The 20,411-nt window shown below is 45.0% G+C and overlaps 1 long non-coding RNA gene across 1 annotated transcript in view; it reads right to left on the bottom strand.

The window, feature by feature from the left end:
* Window positions 1–1,508: 1,508 nt before the first annotated feature.
* LOC132658013 (uncharacterized) overlaps window positions 1,509–20,411 on the bottom strand; it is a 53,922-nt gene continuing 35,019 nt past the window's right edge. Inside the window, exons 2-3 of the long non-coding RNA XR_009596927.1 lie at window positions 17,642–17,774; window positions 1,509–5,164 (exon numbers count right to left, since the gene is read on the bottom strand). This is a non-coding gene — a long non-coding RNA (uncharacterized LOC132658013). The remainder of the gene's footprint in view (window positions 5,165–17,641; window positions 17,775–20,411) is intronic.

Below are 20,411 nucleotides of genomic sequence, written 5' to 3'. Positions count from 1 at the left end.
CCAAGACCCCACAGGTCAGGACGCTGGTTATGGCTTAACGGGGTCCTCTGATCCTGATCTCACAGGGCCACTATCACATGTCAAGTGTCAGCTGGGGCTGCAGGCTCATCTGAGGCTCAACTGGGGAAGGCTCTGCTCCACATTCACGTCCGTGCTGTGAAGATTTCCAACAGTTCCTAACAGCCTGCTGGATTTAGGACCTTGGATTCTTGTTGACTGTTGACTGGAGGCCGCCCTTGGCTCCCAGAAGCCACACTCAGATCCTTGCTACACAGGCCTCCTCCACGCGACCTCATACTTCGTTGTCTCAGAGGTGAACGCGAGTATGTATGTGTGATGGGTGCATACTGGGCTGCTACATAAAACGTACTTCATCCTGTGAACCGTGATCAAAGCCTTTGAAAAATCCCTGGGCCAGACACTGTATCCACAAGCCGCCTGGTCACTGCAAAGACAAGTTAATAAGCTGACCTCACTCGACTTGTAATTGAGTCTCTGAACCAGAGACCCGTCCTTGACACAATTCATGGTTGCCCCCACCGAGATACAACTGCCCCACGTGAGGTTCTGATAATGACCCTCCCTCTGCCCACTTTAATGGAGAAATGGAAATTGTAACCACAATGATCAATGCAAATTGTTTTAGGTGAAGACACTCCCAGACCTCTTGGGTGGGCAACCAGCGTTTCAGAGAACAGGCTTTCAGAGTCTGGCCTTTTGAGAGATGGGTCGCTCCTGAGAGGCTCCATTACAGGCCAAAATGCGTGTCATATGATTTAGAGCAAGGCACTCAACCTCCCTAGGCTTCTGCTTTTTTGATGATGAAACAAGGAGTAAGTGGGGCTGGAAGGGAATAACGGAGACAGAACTTACTTTTTAAAATGTTATTTATATGTTGCTGTATTTCCTACAAGAAGGTGTTACTTTTGTAACTTTAAAATATAAGACTTTTTTAAAATTAAACTTTCAAATGTTGTACTGGGTATAGCCGATTAGATGTTGTGACAGCTTCAGGTGGACAGCGAAGGGACTCAGCCACACATGTACATGTATCCACTCACCCTCAAACTCTTCTCCCATTCAGACTGCCACATAACATTGAGCACGGGTCCATGTTCTACACAGCAGGACCTTGCTGGTTATCCATTTTAAATACAGCAGGGCATACATGTCCATCCCAAACTCTCTAACTGTCCCTCCTCCCCATCCTCCCCCTCTGGCAACCATTTAAATACAAGATTTAAAATTAACATAGAAGGAGAGAGTTGGCCTAGATTGTGATTTCTCAACTCTAGAAACTCACATTCCCCTTTAATAAAATAGAAAGTGTATGTGCTTGGGCCAACTCTGCAGACTTTGTTCTTTCCCACGTCAATTTCAGGCCAGACTCAGGTCACCTACAAGGAAGAAGCGAGGGGCGGAGGCGGGGGTGGTCGGTGTAGGGAGGAAGGAAAAGGAAAAGAAAGCAAAGTCAGTGGAGTGTGGATTTTACTGAAGACTTGGTGGGGATGCAGAGGAAAGAACTATATCATACATCACACAGCAGAAGTGCCCAGATACCATCTTGGGATGCATCTGCTCTTGAGCACGGGGACTGTGTCTCTATTTTCCACCCAGTTCCACTCCTCTGGACTATTCCATTAGCAGCTTCGTTGTGCTGGGAACTGCGATGGCCAGACTGCCTTTCTGTGTGCACTTCTGGGTTAGAGGTGCTGAAAAGTGACGTCATACAGGACCAGGGAGACCCAGGTGACGCGGCCACCAGTGTGCTCTCAGGCTGTCCTCGGTTAGGCGAGGTGAGAGGCAGACAGAGGCAGCGTGCCTGGAGTGTCCAGTGTGTCCTTCCTCTCTCCTGCCCTCCGTCCCGGCTCCGCTGATCAGCAGGGACGTTCAGCCCGTCTCTGGACACGCAGCTGCAAAGTCACGCAGGCAGCAGCCACAGACCTCTATGGACTTCCGTGGACTTCTACATCAGTCCCTTTCACAGGGTCCCTGTGTCAGCCGGACACACCAAGCTGCTGGAATTCTCTTCCTCCTCAGCTCCCGTTTATGAAGTTTTCTTCCCCAAGCTCCTTGTATATTCTGTATGTGACATCCTTGTATGTTCTGATTCCTGTAATGCCGACCTTAGTTCACAGCACCACATGGTTCTGCCTCCTGACTGGCCCCTCGAGACACACCAGGGTCTGGCCTCCCAGACAGGAAGCAGAAAATGGGGCTGGAAATCTCCATGAAAAGCCAAACCCTGCCGGATCTTAAGGTCTGGGTAGGGACTTCCGTGGTGGCCTAGTGGTTAACACCTCACCTTCCAATGCAGGAGGCGCGGGGTTGATCCCTGGCCAGGGAACTAAGATCTTGCATCCCTCGAGGCCAAAGAAAACAAGACACAGACCAGAAACAATGGTGTAAAACATCCAACAAAGACTTTTAAAATGGTCTGCATCCAAAAAAAAAAAAATCTTAACAAAAAAAGGTGGATAAGGTGTGTGGACTGAATCCTCAGGGCACCAGGGAGCCTTAGAATATGACACACAGGCTGCGGCATGACTATATTTTTGTTTTCGAAACAAAGTGCTATGAAGAGAATAGATTAGTGGGGAGCCAGAGAGACTTTCAGGAGACAGTGAAAGGGCCACCACACATGTCCGCAAATATCTATTTGTCTCAGTATAGATGGAGTGGTTGTTCAATGAAAGTTAAACTTTAATCATGGCCTGAAAGGCGATAAATCACTTGTCAAGCAAATATTTACTATTCGGGGGCTACAGCTCCTCAGTGATAGGTGGATGGTCACCTCTTTTTCCATCCAAGGTCTAGAACATAAGAACTCTCTGAAATAGCAACAGCATGCATCAGATTAACAAATGAGCCAGGAAAGATGGATGAGTTTCACTGAGATGACAGGCGAAAGGGGACAGTTTAAACAACAGCCGTGTGGCAGTACCGGGGGCCATGTTTGCAGAGGCTGGTTCATTGGCAACAGAAAGAACATGCTCCAAAAATGAACACTGGGAGGAGATGAAAGAAAAAGAAAATTCCAGTCTCCCTTGCCATCCAACCACTGCCGTTTCAGCTCTGTTCCAACATTCATATTTCTGTTCAGTTCACTGAGAACAGGCTGTGTGCACTTCAATTTTCCCAGCAGCTTTCTGAAGCTACAACTCAATACGGCATTACCTTTCTGAGAATTCAGCCTTAACACAAGCACCTGCATTTTTTCCTCATCCACTAGGAAAAGAGAAAGGAAAAAAAAAAAAAACACGAAGAAGAGAAAGGTAGGTTTTGACTGTATATTCAGTTCTCAGCTTTTAAAAAAAGATATAGCTGCCTTGAGTGTCATTCTTTTGAATTCCTGCTTTGAGGTTTACACTCAATAACAAGATTTGGTGGAGAAGGGCCCCCCGAAAACCTATCAGGACATGTGAATCTGAGCTGGCAGCAGACAGAGGAGGTGGGGGAAGTTACCCCACAGCCCAGAGAAAAATCATTTTCATTTCTTCTGAAATTAAGGGAACTATCTTTATTCCCACCTCATAATAAGGAAGTGGAAAGAAATGATAATGCTGAACTGCAATGGCCCAGGGTGTCCTTTTGTTTCCCCAAGCGGATCCTCTCAGATTGCAGCTTGGAGGAGAGGCTCTTGTGGGTGATAAAGGCTTGGAGAGAGCATGGACCCTGAAATACCAGGCGGAAATTAAATGATGGGCTTTCCTGGCAATAAAGAACCCACCTGCCAATAGGAGATGCGGGTTCGATCCCTGGGTCGGAAAGATCCTCTGGAGGAGGAAATGGAAACCCACTCCAGTGTTCTTGCCTGGGAAATCCCAAGGACAGAAGAGCCTGGTGGGCTACAGTCCACAGAGTCGCAAAGAGTTCTCTGTGCGACCCCATAGACAGCCTCCTACCAGGCTCCTCTGTCCCTGGGATTCTCCAGGCAAGAATACGGGAGTGGGTTGCCATTTCCTGCTCCAGTGATGCATGCTGTGACACTGCTAATGTCACTTCTACTATATTCTGGACAAGGATGCTTCTCTTCTCTCTCACACACACACATTCACACTCACCCCGTTCCTTTTTCTTCATTTTATTAAAAAAAAAAAAAAAATTGGCTGCACTGGATGGGTCTCAGCTGTGGTACCAGGGATCGTCAGTCTTGATTACAGTAGGTGGGATCTTTTAGTTGCAGCGTGTGGGATCTAGTCTCCTGACCAGGGATAGAACTCAGGCCCCCTGCATTGGAAGCATGGAGTCTTAGCCCCTGGACTGCCGTGGAAGTCCCACACACCATTCCTTTTAGAAATACTCTATGAATAAACTGGAATAACCGTCACCAAGCAGCAGCCCTCCCCCACTCCCTTTCACACGCGCCCTCTCTCTGGAGAAGCCCCAGTCCCCCAGCCATGACAATATCACAGTTCCCTTCCATTCCCTATCCTGCTCCAAAGGACACTGCCACCTCCACTTGGCTCCTAAGGTTCTGACTCCTTTTTCCCCAGTGCTGGGTATGGTGCCAGGCGCTGGAGACGCTGGGGCACTGGAACGAGCAAGGGAGGATCCTTATTCTATCAGGAGACGCGAACAGCAGGTAGACAGATGAACCAGATCCTGTGAGACTGCAGAAGGCGCTGTGAACAGTGGTGTGTAAAGAGTGCCATGGGGGCGGGGAGGGTGGTCTCCGTTTAGCTAGGTGGTCAGGAAAGGTCTTTCTGAAGAGGAACTGAGACTTGCACAGATGCCAGGAAAAGGAGAAGCCAAAAGAGCACTCTCCGCAAAGGAAACAGCAGGTGCAAAGGTCCTGGGGTGGGAATGAGCTCTGAGAATGTAAAGTTCAGTGAGCTGAGGGGAATGGGAGGGAAGACAGCTGATAAGATCAGAGAGGTCGGTGCAGGCCAGGTTATAGAGAGTTTTACAGAACCTGTTAAACTAGGAGCTTGGGATTAGCGTATACACACTTTATTGTTCTTTAGTCACTCAGCTGTGTCCAGCTCTTTGGCGGCCCCATGGATTGCGGCCCACCAGGCTCCTTTATCCATGGGGTTCTCCAGGCAAGAATACTGGAGCGGGTAGCCATTTCCTTCTCCAGGGGATCTTCCCGACCCAGGGATCAAACGTGAGTCTTCTGCACTGGCAAGCAGATTCTCAACTGCTGAGCCACCCGGGAAGCCTGCAAGATATACACACGACTATATATAAAATAGATAAACAAGGACCTGCTACATGGCGCAGGGAACTATATTCAATATCTTATAATCACTTATTAATATAATGGGAAAGAATCTGAAAAAGACTGTATGTATATATCTTTGCTATACACTCAAAAGCAGCATAGTACTATACTTCAGTAAATAAAAAGTCGTGCTTCTTTTCATATGCGACCGAGCTGTTGTGCTTGTTTGTCAGGCAGCAATAATCCAATAGGGCAGGACTACCTCAAGCTTGCAGAGGACACATTTCCCCAGGTTATGGTCTGCTGGAGACACTGTGAGACAGGAGGCTGTGAGCAGGCATGGAGGTGCCAGGCACGTGCTGGGAGAAACGCTCCAGACTCTTTTGCTGAAGATAACACATTCTGAGTGATCACGCGCGACAGGGGGATGGAATTAACAGAGCCATGGTTAACTTGGTTGCTCGTGACCCGAATCCAGAGCCAGGCATCAGCCAGAAGGCGTCGAGAGAGAAAGCAGCCTCCCCACCACCCACCACCATGAAGCCTTTGCATCTAGAAGTCGCCGAGCCTGTCTGCTTACAGAGGAACCAAGAAAGGTATAAATGGACCTCGAAGAGCTTCAGACCAAGGGCTGAGAGGAGCTACAGAGCAAAGTCTTCCATTCTGAACAAAAGAATAATGATATTCTTTGGAATATCATTGGAGAAAAGATCTGACGTTTAGGTGAAAAGGAGACAGCCACCACCAAAATGCCAGAACCAGCATCTACCCTCAGCTCCTTTTTTTAAACCTTTCTTTGTTTTTGGCCGCACCATGCAGCATGTGGAATTAGTTCCCTGACCAAGGGTTGAACCCATGGTCCCTGCATTAGAAACAGGGAGTCAACCACTGGACCACACGGGAAGTCCCCTTTAGCTCTTGATTTCTAATGCCATTCTCAAAAAAAAAAAAAAAAAAAGGAACCAGGGATCTCTGGAGAAATGGCTTTTCTAGGACTGGCTTCGGAGACACAAGGTGAGTCTGAAGGATCTGACAGGCACAGAAAGTAAGAAAGTGCTCAAGCAAAAACAACACTCACAAGATGATGGGGGCGTATCAAAGGAATCGCAAGAACCGACTGAAAGGGCTCCCAGGAGCCATCGCTGGAGTGATCTGAGCTACAAAATGAATAAAAGAACACTGGATTACACCCCAGAGTATAAAATAAATATCCACACATCCATACTGATATAAATATTATAAGTGATTACATTAATTAAGGAGGGACACAGACAAACCTCCTATACAGAACACCCCAAAATGTAGGTAGCTACCCTATCCTCAAAGAGATGGAAGGTACAACCGCTTCTCCGTCAGTGAGGGCTGAGCACAGCATCTTCCCTCCAAGGAGGGGGGCGAGGCAGGGGAAAGAAAAACCTGGTTGTGGTGAGGTCTGACCAACACCACGTCAGCCAGGTGACCAGAGTTAAGGCATGTTTGTATGTATCCTTCCCACTCCAGTATTAATGCTTGAAGAATCCCATGGACAGAGGAGCCTGGCAGGCTATGATCCACAGGGCTGCAAAGAGTCAGACATGCATGCACACACGTCCTTGGTAGGATGTAACAAGAATGACACTTTATCTCCATGGTCTCTCTCCTAAGAAACCATTACCCAAGCTCATCACGAGAAAGATACGAGACAAATCCCAACTGAGGTGCATGCTGTGAGATGTCTGACCGGGACTCCTCAAACTAAGGTCATCAAAAACAAAGTCTGGAATCTGCTGTATGGCTCAGGAAACTCAAACAGGGCTCTGTATCAACCTAGAGGGGTGGGATGGGGAGGGAGATGGGAGGGAGGTTCAAGAGGGAGGAGTTATACGTGTGCCTATGGCTGATTCATGTTGAGGTTTGACAGAAAACAACAAAATTCTGTAAAACAAGGATCCTTCAGTAAAAAGTAAATTTAAAAAACAAACAAAAAAACTGTCAATGAAGGACACAAGAGGGAAAAAAAATGAAAGAATAAAGTTTTGTGTATAACTTAAAAAAAAAAAAAGAGGGAGACTCTGAAGAGTTGGCACAGCCAAGAAAACTCTGAAGAGACACAAGTAAACAGAATGTAGGATTCATCTCGGATGGGAGCCTGGGACAGAAGAAGGCTGTCCAAAAATGATGAAGAGGCTCTGAATAATGTGCGGACTTCAGTTAATAACGTACCAGTATCGGTACATTACTTAGGGCAAATTTACCATAATAATGGAAGATACGATTAGTGACAATCATCGGGGAAACCAAGGGGTATACGAGAACTCTCTGTACTAGCTTCAGAGTTTGTAAATCTAATTCTATCCTCAAATTTTAAAAATGTATTTAGGTGTAGAAGCAGAGAAGGGGCTTGTGGACACAGCAGGGGAAAGGAGAGGGTGGGGCAAACTGAGGGAGCTGCATTGATACATATACACTGTCGTGCGTGAGACAGAGGGCTAATGGGAAGCCGCTTCCCAACACAGGGAGCCTGGCCTGGGCTCTGCGATGACGGAGAGAGGTGGGTGGAGGTGGGAGGGAGGCTCCAAGGGAGGGGGTTCGAACAGACAGCCACGTCTGATTTAAGTTGCTGGACAGCAGACACCAACACAACACGAAAAGCAATTATCCTCCAATTTAAAAAAATCCTTTTTAAGGTTGAATAAAATTCCATTGTATGTTAAAAAAAAAGTAAAAAATTAAAAGATAACAATAGCATTTGAACAAAAAAATGTATTTAAAAAACAATAAACTACAGGCCTCCCTGGACGATAGAGGAGGAAGTGCAAGCTTAGATTTTAGTTTCACTGCCTCACAGTTACTCGCTGGGTGGCCCCGGGGAAGTCATTCAACTTCCGAGCACTTCAACTTCCTCATCGAATGTGCCCACCATGGTTTCTTCCTCACGGAGCGGGAAAGAAGTCACGGTCACATGCTTCAGCTGCGGGGACGCGGCAAACGTTCCGTTATGACTGTGGTCAGCGTTATTTCTTTTTCAGTGAGAAAATTAAGTCAGGAGAATCCTACTCTCTCTCTCTTTTTAAATTTGAATTCTATTTTTTCAAAATAAAGTCTTCATCTATTGATTGATTTATCTGGATGCATGACACATGGAACTTGCCCGACCAGGAATCGAACTCCTGCACCCAACACTGGGAGTACACAGTCTTAACCACTGGCCCATCAGGGAAGTCCAGGAAAATCTTACTTTGTTAATTAACAATAAGCAAGGCAATAATTGCCCCCAGGAGGGTTATGTATGCTGAATGTACAATAGAGTTTTAACACTTGTTGCGATCAACGTGTGGATATGTGAGTTATGGTGGAAAGGCAGACGGCATTGTTTGCTTATGACTCTTCCATCCCGGGTCTCCTGCTTTGGTGTAGACCGAGTGGATACCTATCCCACTGTCTTGAGGCAGGATCCTGTGATTTGTTTCCTTCAATGGTGACACCACAGAGGCCTCGTGTATACTTGTGAGCTGTGACTTAGCCTCGCTCCAACTAGCCACTGCTTCCACGGTCCCAGCCCGAGAGTCCATGAATCCAAGTGAACACTGGCTGATACCCAGACTCATGGGACAGAAAGAAATAAGTTTTGTTTGCTATAAACCACGGAGGTTTGGGGTTGCTATGCAGCATTATCACAGACGAAGTTGACGATGAGTGCATTACGACAGAAATATTTGGGCAGTCTCCATTATGTCCGGTTCTAGGTTTTATGCTGACTCTGTAGAGATGAAATTATCTTTCTAGGATAAGTAGGCAATGCCCCTCAAAGCACAGCTCACCAAAGAGGAGGAAGAGTTGCTCTTACACAAAAACCTCAGGCTGCAAAACTTTCTGTCAGTCTTTCCCTTGAATCCTGCGGTTTCTCATCTATTTCACTTATTTTTTTATACTTATAGATCATCTAAACTGGAGTCATGTACAGAGCAGCTATTAAATGGTAAACAAAGCAGACACTTCATGAAACACCTAGATCGTACAATACTCCTGTAAAATCAGCTTTGAGCTGTGTGCCCAGTCACCCAGCTGTGTTCAACTCTGCGACCCCACGGACTGTAGCTCGCCAGATTCCTCTGCCCATGGAATTTTCCAGGCACTCTCCCCAACTTACAGCGGAGGAAAAGAAGGTCCAAAGAACTTGAGTCACACAGCTTGTAAGGAGCAGCCCTCAGATTCAAGTATATGTCATGGGTTTCCACTGTCTTTGCGGGAAGGAGTTGGGGGGAGTATTACAACTATCTTTTTTTTTTATGGATATGCCTTTTAAAAGTGGACATGTGGAATTAAGGGCTGGAGTCAGACATGAATCACTAATTTAGAGACATCAGCAGCTTGGTGAGGTGGATACTCTCAGAGGAGAAGACCTCTCAGAGGTCAAGTAGTCACCTAACTTATCAGTGACTGCTGCACACCTGTTACAGGTGTGTTGCGTGCTGAAGAAGACGCAAAGGGTTTGAGTTTCATTCTAAAGTAATACAGATTCAGAGACAAGTTTTAAGCTATGATGGACCAGGAGGAAGACTATTGCAAGAAACTGAGAAAAAATATGATGATGACCTTTTAGGCATGTTGGAGGTGAAATTAACACGGTTCGGTTATGGGGGGTGGCTAAGAAAAAGGAAATGATGACTCTTAGATTTCTGATTTGGACAGCTGGATGACCAGTGGTGACACTTCCTTACACAGACAGGAACTGATCTCTGTTTATTTGAAAGGGAGAGGGTGAATTCCGTTTTAGGTAGGTTAAGTTATGGGTAGATGCCTGTAGACAGAAATTTAAGATGGGATATCTAAAGGCAGTTGGACATACACGTCTAAAGTGCAAGTCACTGTCTACTCTGTTCAAATACGATCATCCCATTCCAACTAGGTAAGGGTCCAAGTCCAAACTGCTTAGGGGAAGTTCCCCACAGATGAGTCTGAAATAGCCACGAAGCTCTGGTGTCTGAAGTATAAAAATGAATCCTGAGACACCTGTCCTAGGATACACCGCTAAATGTGAATGTTGGTTTTTCTTTATTTCTAAATGTTTTATTATGGAAAATTTCAATCATGTGCAAAAGCAGAGATTCAAAACCTGTCATTCATGGTCATTCTTATTTCATCTATCACTACTCACTTCTTTCCCCCAGAGTAGATTACTTACAGGAAATTCCAGACATTACATTATTTCATCCGGGTACATTTTAGAAGGCACCTCTAAAAGACAGGGATTTGTTCTCTCTCTCAAAAATATCACCACAATATTGTTCAGTTCAGTTCAGTCGCTCAGTCGTGTCCGACTCTTTGCGACCCCGTGAATCGCAGCATACCAGGCCTCCCTGTCCATCACTAACTCCTGGAGTTCACTTAGACTCACGTACCCCTAAAAACTTAACAGTTCATTAATTCAATCAGAAGATCGACTTTACCTTCTTTCTCTCCAACCTCCATTTTTTTCCACCTGCTTTGATTGAGTGAGGATTGCATCTGGCTGATATGGCGCTTTATTTTCCTTTACCTATAGCTTCTTTTTTATTTTCCTTGCAAACTGTTATGGAAAAACTGGATCATTTGCTCTGAGGAGTTTGCCACAACCTGGATTTTGTTGATTTGCATCTATGTGATGTCTTTGAATATGTTTCTCTACACTTTGTATTTCCTGTACAAAGGCTTAGAGCTTTGTACTTTAGAGCTATAGAGCTCTAAGGAGAGCTCTATATAGAGCTATAGAGCTCTACTCTGTACTATAGAGCTTTCTATAGGCTTAGAGTTTTGATCTAAATCAGGTCTGAGCATGGGGCAAGAGGAGGAGAGTGAAAAAGCTGTCTTAAAACTTAACATACAAAAAACGAAAATCATGGCATCCAGTCCCATCACTCCATGGCAAATAGATGGGGAAACAATGGCAACAGGGACAGACTTTATTTTCTTGGGCTCCCAAATCACTGCAAATGGTGACTGCAGCCACAAAATTAAAAGACGTTTGCTGCTTGGAAGAAAAGCTATGACAAACCTAGACAGCATATTAAAAACCAGAGACATCACTTTACTGACAAAGGTCCATATAGTCAAAACTATGGTTTTTCCAGTACTCATGTAGAGATGTGAGAGTGGGACCATAAAGAAGGCTGAATGCCAAAGAACTAATGCTTTCAAACTGTGGTGCTGGAGAAGACTCTTGACAGTCCCTTGGACAGCAAGGAGATCAAACCAGTCAATCCTAAAGTCAATTCAGGTCAACCCTGAATATTCACTGGAAGGACTGATGCTCAGACTGAAGCTCCAATACTTTGACCACCTGATGTGAACAGTAGAGTCACTGGAAAAGATGCTGGGAAAGAATTCCCTGATGCTGGGAAAGATTGAGGGCAGGAGGAGAAGGGGACGACAGAGGATGACACGGTTGGATGGCATCACCAACTCAGTGGACATGAGTTTGAGCAAACTCTGTGAGACAGTGAAGGACAGGGAAGCCTGGCATGCTGCAGTCCATGGGGGTACAAAGAGTTGGACACAACAGCGACCGAATATCATGGGGCAAGAATATTCTAGAGGTAGTTGAATTACTACATCAGAAGACACATTAATCTCTGGCAATCCCTTTCAGGGGATGTTAGCAACCAGTGATGACCACTGCCTAGATCCATTATTTCTTTGGACACGGCAAAATGTGGCTATTTTAATTCCGCAGAGAAAGCTTTTCTTCATCAACCGTTTGAACACAAAGATGGTTTCCACAGGAAAGGTAAGCTAAATGCTTGATTTTTTAATTTACCAATTTCAAGAATAATGATTTGGTTTTTTAACGTCTTCTAAAAAGATCCAATGAGTTTTTGGGGTTTTGTTGGTTTGTTTTGTATTGCTTTCGCTGTCATCACAAACTCACTGTATTTGATGTATTTCAGTGCACTGCAGTATTATTCTTTCAGATGCTCAAGGAGTCCCTTTTGCCAGGGGAGCCAGTGGGTTGGTTCCTGGGTCCATTTGATTTCCACAAACACAACCACAAAGACAAAGAGAACCACAAAGACAGCCACAGTCATCTCTGATGCCTTCCTTGTTTTCTGACCTAATGCAATGTCCCACCATCATCTTGTACATTTCCTGCACCGGTTCTAGAATCAGCCATTTCTCCAAGCAGCTCTGGTTCCTTTTATGGTCCTGAGAATTTGCTCTTAGAGACCACAGTCTGGGCCACTACCTCTGGGTTGGTCATTGACTCCAGGTATTAACAGTGACCAAAAACTTGGAGGTACAAAAATGTTTGGACAGAAAATGTATTGTGAGTTTATACTCTTTCCAGTTCAAGTTTAGGATTACAAGACTGTATTCATTTGGTTGACTTCAGGTTTATACCTTTTCTGTTAAGCCAAAAATCTTGGTTCCTAACAACATTAATATAAGAATGTATTTACTTTATACATCAACAGAAGAATGTATTCATATAACAGTGTACCTAAAATAGCTTTGAAATAACAAGGTATTACTAATGGCATGATTAATGAGAATGGTTCAAGTTTTTTGGTTGTTTTTAGGTATTTTTTTTCCTTTGGGGTATTTCCCTCTAAACTGCTGAGTTCTAAAGTTGCTTGTGTATGGTTAAGTAACCAAACCAACACACAGTTAGATTTATTTGTTTCACTAGGTTCTTGATTTTGAAATTTTACTCTTCATTTCCACTTCAACTTTGTAAAATTATGAAAGAAATTTACATGGTTCCCAAGTCAAATCTACAAAACAAGGTATTTTCAGATGTAACTATTTTTCAAATGTGTCAGCTACTCTTCTCTGATGCCTTCTATTTTCTGGAAAATCTTACATTATATCTACTAAAAGCAAGAAATAATGCTAACTGTCATTCAGACTGTTGGAAATGATGGGTTATAATTTTTTTTTTTCCTACGAAAAGAAAAACATTCAACCCCGCAACTTGGAAGCATTTTTGTTTCTCCTAACAAGGGCCTGTCTGTCATTTCCCCACAGTTTTAAAGCCCCATTGCACAGCCTGAATGAAAACACAATGTCACCACGATTACTGAAATCAATTAAATGTCAAGGTTTTTCCATTTGCATGCAGCTTCCTTTAGACAAGAATGCTTTTCAGAAAATCTCTATTCCCTTTGGAATTTTTTTTCCCCTTAAAGCTTTTATAATTAATGTGACAACACAGAGCCAGCCGTGGCTGTAACTTCCTTTCACAGACACACAAACAGAATGTACCAGGCATCCAGGAGTGACGCCGGCGGTCCGGTAGGACTGGGGCAGCCCAGCGAGGAGACCTGCCCGCATCCCTGACGCTGACCGCACCCCCCTCTCTTCCCTCATCACGAGTTTCCTGTCTGTCTGTTCATTGATTCTGCAGTTAAGGGTCTCAGGGACCTAGCCTCCCTCTTCCTCCCTATCCAAGAGCGGGAACTGGAGCTTGGCAAGGTTCAGGTTTTTCTTAAGGAGGTAATCATTTGTCCTCTTTCTTGTCAGAAAGGCTATAAAGATGAGAGGGCAGCCAAAGAGCATTTCTTGTGTGTTTCTAAGACACAGTAGGGAGCAACACAGAGGAGGCGCACTTTTCTCAACAGCTGACTTCCCCTCCGGGAAGTCTTGGTTTTGTCAGCCAGATACTTCAATGCGTTCCTTGGGCTAGGGTTGGGAGCAGGTTGGAGGGGCAGATGATGGCTGTTTTTTATTACTGCTATTTGTTTTGTATAGAGTGCAGAACATCAATGTGGGATGACAGTGGAATTACTAAAGAGGTGAGAGGAGCTGAAGGGAGAGGGGGCAGAGGAAAGATGAGACAAGCGTCTTTGGCAGGGAGGTCCTATGGGGATGAATGATGAAGAATCTTAAGGTTTTGCGTTTTCACATGCCACACAAATTCCTTCCCCAGGATGCTCCTAACAACTTGAGTAAAATATTCATCGCTCATTAACACAGTGTACAGTTAGACCTTGGTTGGTTTTTTTAAGATTGAACCTAAGTGGTGAGTTGGCTTAAAGATGGGCTCACCAAGAAAGCAGGGCTCCCCATTAGGACCTGCTCATATATAAACAGCAGGCGTGATGCTTGATGTAACAGCTAGATTGCTTTTAGCTGTAAGAAACAAAAACCTCAGCTTAAAATGACATGGCAAATGAAAGAAATTTGTTGATTCATACAAATGAAAACGGTCAACTGGTTGTAACTGTCTTGATTCTGCGTCTCTCACATGGTGGCTTAGTTTCAGACTCGCTTTCATTACACTGACAAAAACGAGAACGCTCCACACATTACGTCTTCCTGAAGAAGAGAGGGTTTCTATTTCACAAACACCAGATAAAATTCTGGGATTGACTCTAACTGAATCCACTTGGGTCACACGCCCACCTCTGAACCAATCACAGTTCAGTTCAGTTCATTCGCTCAGTCATGTCCAACTGTTTGCAACCCCATGAATCGCAGCACGCCAGGCCTCCCTGTCCATCACCAACTCCCGGAGTTCACTCAACCTCACGTCCATTGAGTCGGTGATGCCATCCAGCCATCTCATCCTCTGTCATCCCCTTCTCCTCCTGCCCCCAAGCCCTCCCAGCATCAGAGTCTTTTCCAATGAGTCAACTCTTTGCATGAGGTGGCCAGAGTACTGGAGTTTCAGCTTTAGCATCATTCCTTCCAACAAACAGCCAGGACCAATCTCAACAGAAATATAATACCATGTTCTCAATGCTTAGACTGGGGTTGTGTGACCATGAAACAAGCATGTGCAAAAGCAGAATTTCTTTTTAAAAATTTAAAATTTTCCCCCCCAGGTTTATGCAGATACAAGTGATGTGTAATGTTATGTATAAGGTGTACAATGAGATGATCTGAAACACACAGATACTGTGAAATGCTTACCACAATATGGTTAGTTAATGCACCTTTCACCTCATATAATTATCATTTTGTTTTTGTTATGGTGAGAACATTAAACCTGGACTCTCAGGCATCTTTCAAGTATAAGGGGGAGTACTATTAGTTATAGTCCCATGCCAGACCCTTGATCCCTGAAACTCGTTCACCTTATACCTGAGTGTCTGTATCCTAGGACCAACATCTCCTCATTTTCCCCACCCCTAGCCCCCTGCAACCACCATTCTAGACAGTGAGATTATCTGATTGTATTAGGCCAGTTAAGGAGGGGTTGGGGGCTTACCTCTGGAACTGGGAATTGAGTTACTAAATCCTAAACGACATGACTACCATGCATTACTTTGCTGACAAAGGTCCGTCTAGTCAAAGTTATGGTTTTTCCAGTAGTTATGCATGGATGTGAGAGCTGGACCATAAAGAAGGTTGAGCACCGAAGAACTGATGCTTTCTAACTGTTGCTGGAATAAGACTCTCGAGAGTCCCTTGGACTGCAAGGAGACCAAATCAGTCAATCCTAAAAGAAATCAACCCTGAATATTCACTGGGAGCTCTGAAGCTGAAGCGGGAGCTCTAAAACATGGGCCATCTGATGTGAACAGCTGACTCATTAGAAAAGACCCTGATGCTGGGAAAGACTGAAGGCAGGAGAAGGGGACAACAGAGGATGAGATGGTTGGATGGCATCACCGACTCAATGAACATGAGTCTGAGCAAGCTCCGGGAGATGGTGAAGGACAGGGAAGCCTGGCGTGCTGCAGTCCATGGGGTCGCAAAGGGTCAGACACAACTGAGCAGCTGAATGAACCAACCCTGAAATCACATCGCCCCATGCCTTCAGGAAGCAGATGCACAGATGCTGCTAAGGGACGTCTCCCTGGGCAGAGATTTCCCACTGGGTTTTATATTTTTATTCTATTTTTTGAAGATTTTTTGATGTGGGTCATTTTTAAAGTCTTAATTGAACTTGCTACAATATTGCTTCTGTTTCATGTTTTGTTTTTTTGGCTGCGAGGCACGTGGCAATCTTAGCTCCCCAACAAGGGATTGAACCCACACCCGCCACATTGGAAGGTGAAGTCCTAACCACCAGACCACCGGGGAAGTCTCTTTGGGTTTTAAAAAGTGCCTTTCTGGGTGTCATCGGAGCTGCACCTGGCAGCGCTCAGGGCCCACCACGCACCCCTGCAATAATAATAATTAAAAAATAAAAAGTGCCTTTTGCTTTGCCTTTCATCCTCCAACGCAATAGTAACCTGCTCTGCCATATCTCCAGGGAGCAGGGGCGTGCTCACAACTTTTCTTTGCTCAATATTTTTTATCAAGGACTCCAAACACTGTCAAAAAGCTATTTGGGGATTTGGATGCAATTTAAAAACAGCTTTGGTGCTGGGCACACACTTAACAATATATTACTATATCTAGCTACCTTGTAACTTCTGCTTCTTCTTTCAGACAGGATGCCCAAAAGTTAGGGATTGGGGCTCTGGAGGGGGACTGCCTGATTCTGTACACTGGTTCTGACACACAGCAGCGGGGGACCTTGTGTGGCTGACTTGACTTTCCTGGGCCTCCGCTCCCCCATCTGTAAGATGGGGGTAATATGATCATACATGCCACGGAGTGGCTGTGACGACCACGTGCTATGCTGAAGGACAAAGCGGGGTTCAGTGCCTGGCACGTCGTAAATGCTCCACAAATGCAACAGTGATGATGACGATGATGGTAAGTAACTGGCCTTGACTCCTGCTCTGTCCTTCTCAGTTACATGGAGTCTGACACCACAAAATGGGTCATTTTCCATAGTTCACCGAAGAAAATCTAAAGGTCACATGTCCTACACATCAGCTCTTTGGCAAGAATTTATAGAACCACAGACGTTTAAGTCTAAGAGACACTCAAATCTGAAGCTGGCACTTTCCTAGCACTGTTATAAAAATAAATGTTCAAAAGGGAAACGAGAGAGCTGAACAAGTGATTGTGGCCATTGAGGTATTAAAATATTCATATCAAATTGTTAATAACAATAATGAATGATGTTGGTATTAAACTGTTCAGCAGCTTCTCCCACAAGAGTTAGGTCAACTCTACAAGACAAACCAGCAGCGGCAGCATCAACAGGAAGGGACAGACAGCAGCTGCCGGACAGGAAAACATTGGAAGCCACGCAACTGACTTAAAATCGACTCACGTTTTCAGTGGAGCGATGTCTCTCTCCCTCCCCGTTTCAAACAGAAATCCAATTTTAAAAATATTTATTTGTGTTTGGCTGTGCTGGGTCATCATTGCTTTGCTAGGGCTTTCTCTAGGTTCATTGAGTAGGGGGCTACTCTTCCTTGTGGTTCCTGGGTTCTCACTGCAGTGAGAAGCTTCTCTTGCTGTGGAGCAAGAGCTCAGTAGCTACGGCACACGGGCTTAGGTGCCTTGTGGCGTGTGGGACAGTCCTAGACCAGGGGTCGAACCCATGTCTCCTGCATTGGCAGGTGGATTCTTATCCACTGCACCACCAGGGAAGTTCAAGAAATTCAATTTAAAAACAAATCCTGGTTCACCTGGATTATCTTCCCCGTCTCTTGCTTTCCCTCCACTCACTGAAATGGCAGCTCGTCGGATCCGTGCTCCAGCTACCTCTGCGGTCACAAGGCACATTCCAGAAATGAAAACAGCATCTTGAAGAGGCATCTGTTCTTCCAGGATTGTTGCGGCATTATCCACAATAACCAAGCTACGGAACCAACCGAAGTGTGCATCAGTGGGTGAACGGATAAAGAAATGTCATCCACAGTGGAACAGATACACAATGGAATATTGTCCAGCCATGAGAAATAAGGCAATTCTGCCATTTGCGACAACATGGATGGAACTGGAGGGCATTACACTAAGTGAAATAAGTCAGAGAGAGAAAGATGAATACTGCATGGCATCACTTATCTTAAAAAACAAATTGTCAGATTCACAGAAACAAAGAGCAGAAAAGTGGCTGTCAGGACTTGGGCTGCAGGGGAACAGGAAGAGGTTGGTAAAAGAATACAAATTTTCAGCTGTAACATGCCTAGAGTCTGAATTAGCCAGTGTAACACATGGTGACTATAGTTGGTAACACTATACTGTATAACTGAAATTTGCTGAGAGGATACAACTTAAATGTTCCCACTAAAATAAAATAAAGGACGGAAGGTGACAGGAGTGTTAAAATTAACTAGATGGGAGGAATCTTTCACGATGTACATACACATCTACCAAACTGTCACGATGTACAGTCCATGGGGTCGCAAAGAGTCAGACACGCCTGAGCGACTAAGCACAGCACAGCCCACTGTAAACGTCTGACAGTTTTACTTGTCCACTGTACCTCGTACACAGCTAAAAAGAACGAAAGCGCATCCCACAGTGTGCTCAGCTTTTGTCCTATCACACAGCTTTAGTTTTTATGATCAATACCTAAACATCAGCTTTAACGAGACAAATCAAGTTCCAAAAACCAGAGGATGCAGAAGCTTAGAGCAGCGATTTTTGAGATTTAAAAGCTACTAGAATCTTCCAGGCAGATGTGTGGAGGAGGGAAGAACTGGTTAAAATGCAGATTCCTAGGCCCAATGCCAGAGATCCCCCAACCCTGGAGTGTGGCCTGAGAGTCTGCATGTTGCCCTGCCTTCTTGAACAATTCCTTCTTGAATCAGGGGTGGCTTGGATCATTTGAGGACCTAGTCTGGATGCTCAGAGGACTGGACCCTTTGTACTTGAAGACATACACAACAGACACCTAGTATTATTTATTTTGTGGATGTATACTACAGAGTGTGTGTTATGGACTGGAAGTTTGTTATCATCTCAAAATTCGTTTGTTGAAACCCCAACCCCCAATGTGATGGTCTCTGGAGGTGGTAATTATTGGGTTTAGATGAGGTCATGAGGGTGGGACCCCTGTGATGGGACCAGTGGCCTTAACGGAGCGGGAGGAGAGACCAGAGCAATCTCTGTCTCCACCGAGTGAGACACAGAGAGACGGCGGCCACCTGCCAGCAGGAAGAGAGCCCTTCTCAGGGAACCAACTTGGCCAGGACTTTGATCTTGGACTCTCCAACCCCAGTACTCTGAGAAATAAGTTCCTGTTGCTTAAGCTCAGCCTACAGTATTTTTTGTATGGGAGTCTGAATACACTGAGCCAGTGTCTGAGTGTGTGGTCCAAGAAGAAGCAAAGCCACACAAAACCTGCCACAGACTCAGTTCATCCATCCCACAGAGACCAAGGTTGAAGACACCTGATTCTATTGGAGATCATCATTTGCTGATGTTAAGTAAAACACGTTCTCCTCTCTAACATGTACAGTTTCTACCACGTACACATTTCAAAACTCATGAATAGGTTACAGTGCTGGAATTGCTAAAATACTCTGCATTTTATAGAGGAAAGCTTCCTTCGTTCAATATATTCAGGCTCTGATGCTGATAATAAAGGTCTTAACTTTTCATATGAAAATCCTTCTAGGTAGAAAAATCAACAGAAGTCTGTTTGAAAGATGTTGGAGACATCTGTTTTCTTTTCTTTTTTTTTCTTCTTTTTTTGGCTGTACCCTGTGTCTTGTGGGATCTTAGTTTTCCAATCAGGGACTGAACCAGGCCCTCAGCAGTGAAAGGGTGGAGCTAGACAGTCTCAGATTTAGGTGCCTGTGTTCCATAATGTGTACCTGACACCTCTTGGACACCACCACAGACCTCCAGCCTCTGCCGTCCTGGGGACCCTTGACTGCAGGTTCCATTCCAGCCCCCCATGACAGGGGTGACAGGCTCTGCCCACCTGCCGTAGTCATAGCCCTATAATCCCTGACTCAACTCCTTGCTGGACCTGAGTCCTGAGAGCCACAGACTCACCCAACAGCCATTTATGAACAGTTCAGATGTTTAATTACTGCCCTTTGCAGGGAATCATCGACCACTCTGGGTGGGGAGTGGATGTACCCATTTCTGCCCCATTCTTCCGTTCAGCTGGATGATTCTAAATCCACCAAGATGGCCCCATGTGATGGAGCAGCCAACCGAGCTTGATACACAGAGGTGCCTCCTTTCCTCCTCTTTTCTCTGGGATTGCACGCACTTATTAAGTAGTAGCATATACACTTTCCCATCTATTTAATAAGAGCATTTAACAGAAATGATCTCCTCGCTGACTGTGCATCTAGGATCCCATTTAAGAGTCTGGAGGGGGAAAGAGGGACAGTAGAGAAGAAAGCAGGCAGTGATGTGGAGTGGGCTTGCACCAATTTATAAGCACCGTTTATGCTCACCTCCTCCCAATCCATATTGATATGACATCATGTCAACAGCTCAGAATGGGCCACGATGGGCATATTTACACCTTGGA

The sequence above is a fragment of the Ovis aries genome, chromosome 17 (genome assembly GCF_016772045.2).
Source record: "Ovis aries strain OAR_USU_Benz2616 breed Rambouillet chromosome 17, ARS-UI_Ramb_v3.0, whole genome shotgun sequence".
Lineage (NCBI taxonomy): Eukaryota > Metazoa > Chordata > Mammalia > Artiodactyla > Bovidae > Ovis > Ovis aries.
The sequence above is the reverse complement of the archived record's forward strand: the minus strand, read 5'-3'. Positions and strand labels throughout refer to the sequence as shown.